Source organism: Ixodes scapularis, unplaced genomic scaffold (genome assembly GCF_016920785.2).
Source record: "Ixodes scapularis isolate PalLabHiFi unplaced genomic scaffold, ASM1692078v2 PGA_scaffold7__128_contigs__length_106722199, whole genome shotgun sequence".
NCBI lineage: Eukaryota > Metazoa > Arthropoda > Arachnida > Ixodida > Ixodidae > Ixodes > Ixodes scapularis.
In genome coordinates, this window is record NW_024609882.1 from 44,289,909 (window position 1) to 44,302,883 (window position 12,975).

Below are 12,975 nucleotides of genomic sequence, written 5' to 3' on the forward strand. Positions count from 1 at the left end.
AGCTATGCAGAAACTGTGATTTTTGAAACGCGATCTTTGTCACTGCGCTTCTGGAACTAAGTTGACCGCCTATAAAACTAGTATCAGACCCATATTACTCCCCCCCCCCCCCCCCCCCCTTTTTTTTCACTAAATCTTTAATCGATATGCTTTAGGCAGCCAAAAGAAAGCGCTGCGTTTTGTGTATAATCGGTACAGTTTGATGTCTACAATTTCCAACTTACATGTTTTGCCTGGGTTTTGTGATTTAGCAGCGCGACGAAAACTAGACCGCCTTGAATATCTTTTAAATGTGCTCCAAGGCAATTAGCGTTTCTGTTTGAGCCATTACACGGCAACTAATGAAACTAGGCCTACGCGAAACAAACACCATCTATACTCCGTTTCGCGATAACTGGGCGAACTGCGGAGGCTACGGGTCCCGTCGGAACGAGGCGCGTGACACCACATCACGGGAGCGTTCATGTCACTGCGCCGAATGCGAGGCCCTGAGGAACCGGTTGTCGTCTGCCCGCCAAGAGTCGTCTGCTGCGGAACCAACTAGCTCCGGATTCATAACGTCCACTGCCTCAGCACTGGCGTCCGCTAAACTAGCGAGCTCTTCTGGAACAGTTCATAAGACCATTGGCGTACCAACTTGTTTTTGTTTTTTTGGTGGGAAAGGCGTACTAGACCCCCCCCCCCCCCTCCCCTAGGGCCGGGGGGCGGTGCCCTTGGTTTCTATGAAGTGAAGACAAACTTTTACACTGTACGTAGCAATGATGTAATAATGTTAATAAAAGTTCTCCAACTTGCAGAATTTTTGATTTTTGATATTTTAGTACAGACATTGACTAGTTACATGTCTACAGTGGCAATGTCAACATAATAAGACAGCACAATTCAAAGGAGCTCGTTGCGCCTTTTTGAGAGGATATTGCAGTAGAATTTCTGCAAAAATTGGAACGTTTTGAAAACCCAGTGTGCTGCCATCAGCACACTGAAAATCCAGGAGTGCTGCCATCACTGGTCTCTATTGTAGTAGGCTCGACTGCGGATCGGGAGGCCGTCGGTGGCATCACCGGCGGCCATTACTTGAGTCCAGGCAATACATGCAAGCCTATGGGAGAAGCACACAAAAGTAGCAATATTTAATCTTCTGCCCGGTGCTTGAAGGTGAGTATCTTATGACGTGCTGCAATCATTGTATCGGGTGCTTTGTGATCGAATCGATATTTGTCAAGCGTTCAAACGCACATTATAAAAAATTACTCGCCCCACAGCACCCACGGCTGAGGTGGCCGCTTGCTCTCGTCGCGGAGTAAAGAAAGGAACTTGCCGTTAATAAGACCGTCCTCGAGGAAGCCTAGAAATGGTTACATGTTGGCAGCGGCTTTCCGGGGGGGAGCAAGTCCACATAACAAAGCCTTCAAGTTCGTCGTCTGCTAAACCCAACTCATCAAAACCGCCACCGATTCCGAAGTGACTCTGTGCAACTCTTGTCTCTTTGAACTGCACTACATTTTCGCCCACCGGAGTCACTCTCCACCACAAAACATTTATTTATAAGAACTGTGAAAGCTTCAGTTTTAACGGTTTTGCACAAGCTATTTGATAGGCTTCATGAAAAGCAGCCAAAAAAATGTTTTATTGCCAACAGCTCAGAAACAGGGGAAACGGCGCTTTTCGAATTTTTCACATAGAGTCCCATGCATTTGGTGGTGTCAAGTGAGGGCTGCCGGTGGTTTCGGGAAAGAGTTCCTTTCCAACAAAAAAAAACAAAGAAGAAAACAGCTTCGCCTTTTGTCAAGATACAATTTCGCAGTGCAAACGCTTACGAGCATAATTCACAATCTGCTCACCATGTGGCGCCGCCAGACAGTCTCAATATCCCTATTTTTTTAGGTTTCCGCAGTAGCAGACAAGTACATGCGTCAAGGATGCGTGATTCACCGATGCCGTCGAGATCCGGGAAAGTGCGCGCTGACCTTGTCGGAGGGATAAACGCACTCATTGGGTCCGCCAGCAGCTAAGTCGAGAGAAGTTGGTTTCTTCAATGGTTCTTTGCACACGTTGTCCAGACGAAGCGGAGCCACTAGGGCAATCCATAACTTGTTGGGAATTTCATCCTCCGATGGTAACTCAAGCCACCTCCTTCCGGATCCTTTGCTTAGGCGGCGCGAGGTGACAGAGCGAATTTCGAATGCTTCTCGGCCAAATCTCTTGAGCACCGCCGGCCAGTGTTTGCCCTGTCCAGTGGCGGCTGTTTAAAGAAAGGGGAGGGCAAAACACAAGCCTTGCCCCCCCCCCCCCCCCTCCATCCTGAGAATCAGGGGAGGGGAGGCAAAACACATGCCTTGTCCATACTCTGAGAACTGGTGTGTGTGTGTGGGGGGGGGGGGGGGGGGGTCAAGCGCCCCGTTTGCTCCCCCGATTGCTACGCCCATACATGAGACAACCATACGCTCAATTTACCCTCGAATCTGTGGCGGGTTCTAATGCCAGGGCGATATTTGGAGCGGAAGAGGTCGATTACACGGCCGCGATTGTTCAAACATCGTTCAAAAGCCATGTTGTTCTCGGAAATGCGTTGGTCCATATTAAGTATCGTTAGAAAGTAACATGTATTCGTCTTTCCTCCGTGTCGTGTAGTGTTGCGGTCAGAGGAATCTGGCCGTAACAATACTCATAGGAAAGGAAGCCTAGAAGTCATTTTTGTCGCGGACGGCGCTTTTGTTGTGGCGGTAACCAGGTCTCTGTGACCTCGACCTTGTGGTGTTGTCACGTGCCTTGCTCCGACGCACTTATTGGGTCGGAGGGTCGCAGCCTCCGCAGTTCGCCAAGCTATCGTGAAACTGAGTATAACACTCACTGGAACCGTTCTGTGGAACCAGTTTGTTGAAAACCTTCTTTCCCAATACTGGGAATGAATTGAACAAGCTTCCCAAGGGTGTTGTTAGTTCGGTGTCACTTGCTACTTTTAGTGATGCTCTATAGGAGCACTTTGTCGCGTAGCTAATCCACTGTCCTGTTATTTATTCACGGTCACCTTGGTATAGTGCACGGCTACAGTTGTACGACTCCCTCTTTTGGCGTTCAAAGTGAATGCTGGCTGTATAGAAAAAGAAATAAATAAATAAGCAAAAGAATTGATCTTTGAAACAATAAGAAGCAGATATGGGCTCAATTATTCAACATGACCGGGCGCTCTTATACCACCGTAGAAATTCCCCAAGTACCTCAATTTCTTCATTCTCACGTCTACTTAGAAGTTATTCAAGGAACAAAGATCAGTCTCTCTGTGGTAATGTTAGTTGATTTTTAATCGTTATATGTGCCGCCGTCAGTTTAAATATATTCGTTTGCTTGAACCTCAAACCGAAGTGAGCTTGTATTCGAATGCCACTGTGCTTCTCTCTGTGGTAATATTAGTTGATTTTCAATCGTTATATGTCCCGCCGTCAGTTCAAATATATTCGTTTGCTCTAACCTCAAGCCGAAGTGAGCTTGTATTCGAAAGCCACTGTGCGTCTATACCATTTCTTCAGTCTTTGTTTTCTTCCAGCTTCCTCGAGTGACGCCGATCGCCGAGCTCATTAAGACGGCCCTTGCTAATGAGCGAAGCGCGTCAACCTAAACAAGCTGTGGTTAGCAGTTTTCGATAAACGTATGACCCAGGTTGGACTTTTTTTTTTTCTTCTTGTAGTTTTTGTTGTAACTCTTTGGAGTTCTTTTTAATCTTCAGGCATGGCATGCTACAAATGTGGTGGCCTCCTTCAATATGGTGGCTTCCCGAAACCTCGTTACATTTCCGTCAAGCCCACTGCCATCATTCATTCTGGTAAACCTTCTCCGCCATATTCATCACTTGTTTGGATGTCATGGTTCTTAATTATATAGTTTTAAGTCGGTAGCCTCATAGGCCCAACAGCGCTGAAGGTCAATACCTGGGTCAGACGGGCACATTAAGAGCCTTCAGAACCAACTCCTTTAAGGAATCGCCAAATTAACTTGCGATCTGTGTCGCTTAATGAAGCGAGCACACCAGACAGGCTCAGCAACTGGTATACCCGGCACACATCTTCGAACCTCACTATAACCGCCATTTTGGAAAACGGGTAGCGCCACCTATAGTGAATTGGAATCGCGAATAGGTTGCCCTAGAGGCCCTAGACGTCATCTTTGACGTCATCCTTGAGGTCTTTCAAGACGTCCCCCTTAAGGACATCTTAGAGGTCGTCCTAGACGTCGTTCTTGAAGTCGCCCTCGATGTCGTTCTCGACGTCGCTCTCAACGACGGTGTTGACGTCGTCCTCGACGTCTTCCTCTAGTACATCGTCCGTCCTCGAGTTATTTATAGACGTCGTTCTTTACGTCATCCGAGACGTCGTACCATTTCTTTTCCTAATTTGTTTTCGCTCACGATGTTCCTGTAAAGCTAACGCATTTCATCGCGTTTAATCAAATAAACAAAACTGCAACACCTTTTTTCTTTGTTTGTTTGGCAGTTTTTGGGAGCATGGATGGTCTGTGGGGACACAGCAGAACACCTCTGAAACTGGGGAAACCCCTGAACGGAGAATGATTCCCCATTATGCACACTGTGTTGTTTTCTCAGAGTAACTTTAGGACCCGCAAATCCGGGAGTAAAAGTATAAAAGTGCGATGGTTCTGCCCTGCACGTGGATTACTACCCCAGGTAGCACGCCAGAGGAATGCCCAACTTGGGCAAAGGTCTGGCAAACATAAGGGCCCAACTTTGGCGCAGTTCGGTTTTTGCACCATGGCATTCATCAGTGCCAAAGTACGGTGCCTAACTATAGCCTAAGTTGGGCGATCCTATGGCATGCCAAAGTTTGGCTCTTCTCCGGTACGCCAGAGAAGTGCCAAAGTTGGTGCCATACTTGAGCCATAACTGCCATAGTAAATCCTAATCTGGGAATTCGGGACATGCCAAGGTTTGGCATTTCTCTGGTCTGCCAGAGGAGCGCCAAAGTTGGTGCCATACTTCAGCCATAACTGCCAGAGCAACGCCTAATTTCGGTATTTGGGACGTGCCAAGGTTTGGCGTTTCTCTGGTCCGCCAGAGGAGCGCCAAAGTTGGTGCCATACTTCAGCCATAGCTGCCAGAGCAACGCCTAATTTCGGTATTTGGGACGTGCCAAAGTTTGGCTTTTCTCGGGTCCGCCACAGGATTGCCGTAGTAGTGCAATACTAGAGCTATAACTGCCACAGCAATGCCCAATTTAGGTATTTTGGACATGCCAAAGTTTGGCGTTGCTCTGGTCCGCCAGAGGAGCGCTAAAGTTGGTGCCAGATTTGAGCCATAACTGCCATAATAAAACCTAAACTGGGAATTCGGGGCATGCCAAGGTTTGGCGCTTCTCTGGTCCGCCAGAGGAGCGCCAAAGTTGGTGCCATACTTCAGCCATAACTGCCAGAGCAACGCCTAATTTCGGTATTTGGGACGTGCCAAGGTTTGGCGTTTCTCTGGTCCGCCAGAGGAGCGCCAAAGTCGGTGCCATACTTCAGCCATAGCTGCCAGAGCAACGCCTCATTTCGGTATTTGGGACGTGCTAAGGTTTGGCGTTTCTCTGGTCCGCCAGAGGAGCGCCAAAGTTGATGCAATAATTCAGCCATAACTGCCAGAGCAACGCCTAATTTGGGTATTTCGGACACGCCAAAATTTGGCGTTTCTCTGATACGCCACAGGAGTGCCGAAGTGTGCCATACTTGAGCCATAACTACCAAAGCAACGCCTAATTTCGGTATTTCAGCCTCGCCGAGTTTGGCTTTTCTCTGGTCCGCCACAGTTGTGCCAAAGTAAGTGCCAGACTTGAGCCATAACTGCCGCAGTAAATGTTAATTTGTCGATTCGGGGCATGCCGAAGTTTGGCTCTTTTCTGGCTACCCACTGAAGTGCCAAATAAGTGCCAAAAGTGGCAAAGAAAGCCGAAAGGCCAGCCCAAGTTTCGAATATCTCTGGTGTGTCACAGAAGTGCTCTTTTACGCGTCCCAGGAGAGAAATAAAATAAATAAGCGTTGGAAGCACGATAGTAAGATGTCATCACCTCCGTTCCCAAGCAGCACGGCAATACTTTGCAGTATCGTGCCAATGCCGGCTGAAAGTCGGTTACAATATCGCTCAACTGTCCAGTTTTGCACCACCGTTTGATACCCGGCAGGTATTGCCATACAGCTGTTTCGCCCCGCCCTAGCGTTCGCGTAATATTGTGCGAAAACTCTACGATGCGTCTGCTTCGTATTGGCCGAACGTCGTGCAAGTATGTGTACGTTACATGTCATTTGTTGCATATCCAATCACTTATACGGACAAACAAATTTTTTCGATCGCTCCCAGAAGTTTATTAAACAACTATCATTACACACAGTGTATTCTCAACATATTTACAAAGGTCACACTTCTCTGTAAAACGGAAAGCAAAATATAAAATACAATTAACACTGTCCTCATGCCAAGCAAAACTCATCACACGTAAAACCGCGGAGAATGAAAGGAAAGCAGGGCGACTATCAGAATCATGCTTGCAGTGCACTTACTAATAAAAGAGCGATATCATGTAATCCTTGATAGATGCATAATCCAACTCAGGCACCCCACAAACACATTCGAGGAAGAAGGTTGCGCACATTCAACTGACGTCTCGTCGTCGGCGAAGAGCAGTTTTTGTCGAAGCGTGTCCAACAAACACATCACAAGTATTCCACGAACTCCGGTGCAAAAAATGACTGTTACCGAAAAAATAGCGAGTTTTAGTAGACCGTGTTTCCCGCTCCGGTAAGCCCCTCCGCTACCCGGAACTCTACAGCCAAGGCCATCGGCGCGCAGGCGCAGTGGCGGTTTCTTCGTAGCGGAGGGCTAGCGGAGCGGGAAACACGGTTTACTAAAACTCCCTATTAGGGAGTTTTAGCGAGTCGTTTTTCGAGCATACGGTTCCGAAATCACGAACGGTGCAGCTGGTCCGTTCCGTGAAACCGTACGTGAAATTTGACATATTTTAGCAAATCGTGAGACTGGCTCAACCGTTTAAACGATAATGATGATAGTGCTTAACGGTGGCGCCATCTTCTAGTAAACATGTGAAACATTCTGCAACGTGTAAGTCCGTGACGGCTCGTGTTTCCGGCGTACGCCTGATGTAAACAAGACGGCGGATGTATCATTTGCCGGTCGGAATTTCAAGAACTGCGAAGCTAGATAGAGTAAAAAGTATCTGAACGAGCGTAAAGGTATGTGGTGTGTCTCCGTCATCTTGAACTCTAACGATCGTTCACGTTGTGGGCCATCGAACCAAATCATTTCGTCTGCTCGCGGTCGCCACGGCAGCTAGCCTGCCCGCAGATCGCAAATATTTACTAGCATGCGCATTTTACAGCATTCACGATCGCTTACCATTCTGAGCAGTTCTCGAAATGACTTGGTTCAGACTCTCGATTGAAGCAGAGCAACAGGATGAAAAATCGCCTCCCGCTGTCCTAAGCCTAACGCTCGATTGAGTCGGCGAAGTCAGTCGCCGAACCGACCGCCATCTTTTTTTCACACGAGTCGTGAACGGTTGCTGGCTGCGTTGCGGTGACGACTCCAGCGGCCGGAATGGGAGAAACGAACGAGAAGAGCCTCCCGACTCCCCGAACGACTCGCGCGCGCATGCGCAGTGGCGTCGCGGATGCGTTCGAAGGCGAACCGTTCGTGTGGAAACGACCTGCTAAAACTCCCTATTGGCATGGACGTATTCCGACCGTTTACGACGAAAAAACACGGCCGCGTCTGCAACGCGCGAAAGCAACAGAACACTGAAGAGCCCAGTTCGAAAACCGGACCTACGTGGCCTGCTTATTTCTATAACTAGGCAAACGGCGAAAACGACAGCCCCAGAGATCCCATCAGCGTGACAGAAAAAGTCACGTGACAAATTTTCGTCCAAACTTTTTTGTCCTGCGCGTCCTATGTAGAGAGGTCACGCTGAGTAAAGCGCCGTTCACACTCTTGCAACCGAGTACGACCGAGAGAGACGAGACCGGTTTTTAATCCTCTTGCGACTTCTTAGGACCAGCTCCGTAGCAGCGCGATCGGTCCTAAGAAGTCGCAAGAGGATTAAAAACCGGTCTGGTCTCTATCGGTCGTACTCGGTCGCAAGAGTGTGAACGGGCCTTAACGCGTTTCGCTTCATCCTTTTGATTTGCTTAAAGCGGCTGTCGCGCTCGCTGACAGCCACACGAAGACGCAAAAGCAGGTGGGGAGGATTTGCAAAGGGCGAGGTCGAAGGGGCATCAACAACGCATAAAAGGAAAGGCCGCTTCTGCCGGTGACCTTGTCGCCTTGCTAGTCTGTCAGCGTGCGGCTTCCATTAAAGGGGTCATGAAACGCTTTTCCAACTTTTTCCTGTTTCGCTTTCCTCCTGAACTCATAAATCGCGCATTCCACCAAACAGTTGAAGAAGACGAAAAGGGGGAGTCCCCTCTTGCTCGCACTCCCGTTTGTGTAATCCCGGACACATCCATTCTCCCCCTAGAAGATTAGCCCGTCGCTCAAAATTCAGACAAAAGTCGCTTTCCCCACCCCGTTCATTCCGAAGCTGACAGTGCTGTTGAAGCTACGTGCTCGTTGGGCCAGCCACACTTGCCACGTGAGCGTGGCAAATGTGGCTGCAGAGAATGAAGTCAGGTGATGAAAGGGAGGCGGCTGATTGGTCCGGCAAGCGTGTAGCTCCCACCACAATGTCAGCTTAGGGGTGAAGGGAATAAGTGAGGTCCGGTTGCGTGTGACGTCAGTTTGGACCCGATAACGCGCTTTTGGGACCGCGGTTGTATCACAGTGAAAAGGCAGAGAGGTTGCGAAGGGGAGGAGGTACGAAATAGTCCTCTCTGTTTTCAAATTTTCGCACTGAAAGTCAGGCTTTTGACTTTCTACCTTTTTCTTTTGGTCCACTGAACGATGTGCTATTAGTAAAATCCCAATCTAAAATGATTTATCCCAACCCAAAAATCGTTTCATGGGCCCTTTAAGGGCCTAAGAAAGATAATCTCCTTTCTTGAGAGCGAAATGGACGGGGTGGTTATGTTTTCCGGGCTTGTCGCCATCCGATAGGCCTCAATTATTTCTGTCCCCATTTGCTCGCAGTGGCCTCCCATGGCTGTCGTGCCGGTGAAATTAGGAGCGCAAAGATACTCCACAAGCAGGGCGAAGACGTGATAAATGTAATAACAAAAACGGCTTGACATCACAAAAATAACAATTTAATTAAACGTTTCGCCTCCCATGCGGGAGGCATCTTCAGTAGAGCGCAGAGCGAGTGAGAGTCGCACAAAAAAGTTCGGTTATTTAGGCATAAAGTTTGTGTACACGTCCGGCAGGGGGCCACGGTTCTTGTTTACCAGCGATGAATCACTTCCGCGTTTGTCGTTCTGGATGAACCAAGATTCCAGCAGCTTCCTCGGTTCCCACCTTTTATCCCCCTCCAAGGTGGATGCCTTGTCAATGTCAAATTGGTGTCCTGACGTTCATGCGTGGTCGACGAGTTCGGACATGAAGCGGGTGGCGGTCCCGTGCGTGTTCTTTTAGTCTTGTTTTTCTTTTTTGTCTCGTCGCTCCAATGTAGGAAGCGTCACATTCCTTGCACTGTACCTGGTAAATCACGACCCTTTCTGCCTCTGGCAGGGTCGGATCTTTTGGCTTGGAGATAACATTGGCGATTGTTCTGTAGGGTTTGTATACAGTTCGTACCCCCAACGGCACAAGGCCGCGTCCCAATGCCTCCGAAACCCTTAACGTAACGTGTTCGTTCGGATGGATCCAGGCGCCGATGGGACATTTGTTTGTTGGTCAACAAGAACGCATTGGTCTTAATGAGTTGAAGTCAGACAGCTCCATCATGATTTTAAAGGCCGACAAAGGAAAAAGAACCGTTGTGCTTGATAGGGATGACTACATGAAGAAGATGTATGAAGTTATAAACGACAGTCACTATTTCGTGAGGCTATCAAGAGATCCCGCTGCTAAGTCCGAAAGAGAGTTAGTTGACCACCTTCGAGAGCTGAAAAAGAAAGGACGCATCAGTGACGACCTATACCGTCGTCTCTTCTAATTTGACGCCGCGACACCCAAGATGTATGAACTCCCCAAAATTCACAAACCGGGTTGCCCCCTACGCCCGATTGTATCTTTTATTAGTTCATCCACTTACAGCCTTTCCAAATATCTGGTTATGATTCTGAGCCCTCTTACAAGAAAAAATGAGTTTAGCCTCCGGAATTCCCATGACTTTGTTGAACATATACGCGCTCAGACCCTGCTACCGCACGAGGCTATGGTATCCTTTGATGTGATTTCATTATTTACGAATGTCCCCAACGCCCTGGCGGTTGATGTCGCCCGTGACCGGTTGTTGGCAGACCAGTCGTTGTCCACTCGCACAACCCTCCTTGTTGAAGACGTTATACTCCTTTTGCGTTTTTGTCCCAACCAGTGTTATCTTAGTTTCAATGGGGACATATATCATCAGGTCAGCGGATGCCCTATGGGGAGTTCAGTTTCCGTCACCGTCTCGAATCTCGTCATGGAATATGTTGAGGAAAGGTAATGTCTGGCATTGATTTCCCCGTGAAGTTCTACCGTCGTTATGTCGATGACACTTTTGTAATGGTTAACAGAGAGAACGTAACTGATTTTCACCGCAATTTGAATAGTGTCCACCCCTCAATTCAGTTCACCTGCGAACATGAAACCGATAGTACCTTGCCGTGTTTAGATGTACGTGTCCATAGAACTAGTGAACCTTTTTTAAGATGGAGACATCCGTATATCGTAAACCATGTGACAGACAAAACTTTCTTGACTACCACTCTCATCACCCTACTCAACACAAAAGCTCAGTTGTAAGATCGTTACTTCATCGTTCAGAAACTGTCCCATCTAAGTCAACACTTAGCATTCAAGAACTTAGCCATGTGCGGGAGGCTTTGAAAAAACGTAACTACCCCGACTGGTTTGTCAATCGCGTTAAGAAACAAATGTCCCATCGGCGCCCGGATCGAGCCGAACGAACACGTGACGTCGTGTGCATCCCGGAGGCATTGGAACGCGCCCTTAGGCCGTTGGGGGTACGAAAGAACAATTGTCAATGTTATCTCCATGCCAAAAGACCCGACCCCGCCAGAGGCAGAAAGGGGCGTGATCTACCAGGTGCACTGCAAGGAATGTGACGCTTCCTATATTGGAGAGACGGGACGAAAAAGAATAACAAGACTAAAAGAACACGCACGGGATGTCGCCAATTCCACGAACGCCACCCGCTTCAAGTCCGAACTCGTCGACCACGCATGGACGTGAGGACACCAATTTGACTTTGTCAAGGCATCGACCTTGGCGAGAGATATAAGGTGGGGACCGAGGAAGCTGCTGGAATCTTGGTTCATCCAGAATGACAAATGCGGAAGTGATTCATCGCTGGTAAACAAGAACCGTGGCCCCCTGCCGGACGTGTACACAAACTTTATGCCTAAATAGCCGAACTTTTTTGTGCGACTCTCACTCGCTCTGTGCTCTACTGAAGATGCCTCCCGCATTGGAGGCGCAACGTTTAATTAAATTGTTATTTTTGTTATGTCAAGCCGTTTTTGTTATTACATAAATTAGGAGCGCAACCGGGACATTTTCTCCCGTGAATGACTATCGGGTGCTTTGACTCCGAAGCAGCTCTTTCGGCGTCCATTTGATGTTCTCGGAGTCGGTCGTTGAGGCATCGCCCCGTTTGCCCGATGTACCTGGTCCCGCAGGACAGGGGGATCGCGTACACTTCCTTCGGTTCCTCTCCTTCCGCCAAGATTTCTCTTTCCGGTACTCCCAGGGAGCGGGCGGGTTTTGAGGTTGAAGCCGAAAATAAAGTTCGCTCTTTCCACTTTTTTTTGCGTTTCCTCCTCTCCTGCCCTCCTTTCCTCACTTCACCGCCCTCCCCCGAGGGGCCAACACGGAGAATGGATTAGGAGACGCCTCCGTTAATCCGGCATAACCCGCCGTGGAGGGGGCGTGCTGCTTGACTAAAAATAATCTCGCTGCACAAAAAAAATAAAAAATAAATAAATAAATAAAAAAGAAAAAAGAAAAAACGTCGCGGGCAGCGATTTAATGCGCTTTGCCGGATGCGTAATGCTTCGTCCGCCTTGAACAAGCTGGTATGCATTGGACTAACATTTTTCGAAGCGCGGCAGGTTTAGTGTAGGTGCTATCATAATGGTCCTGCAAGACTTCCCTGTCCGCCACAAGCTAGCCAATAATTCAAGGACATAACGACGGCAGCGTATTCAAACAGTGTAAAATAAAATGTATATAATATTGTTACAATTTCTGCTTTCCTTTTTAACTGGTTTAATCACCGCACAGAGAGGTCCGACATCTTCGATGGCTGTCTTCCAACTGCCTCGCGCACACGCACGAGCACGACGAGCGTTCCCTTCGTCGCGTGCCGGTTGCTTCTCTTTTAAGTTTTTCGTTCACCCCGCACTCAGCGTCTCCGCTACACTATCCCCCTCCCGACCTTGGAAGACCGAGCAAGTCCTACAGAACTCCCTGATACAAACACAGCCGGTCGCGGTGGACCACGAGGGCCCGTGATCTATCCTTGCGACGTATGCGATAGACCACATCACTGAGACGTTTGATGACGATGAAAGGTCCTTGCCAGTTACGCTGCAATTTCGGAGACAGTCCTTTTTTGCGAATCGGGTTGTAAAGCCATACTCTTTCCCCTGGAGAGAACGGGCGCGTTGTGACATGCGCGTCGTACCGGGCTTTCATGCGATCCAAGCCGCTCGCCAAACGCTGTCGAGCAAATTCGTGCACCCGCTCGAGGTTTGTTCTCAGTTCACCTACGTAGGACGCAGGGTTTGTGGTCGGCTCTGATGCTCGTGGAAGGGCTAAATCACAGGGCATGCGAAGGTCATGACCGAAGAGCATTGTGGCAGGCGTATAGCCTGTGA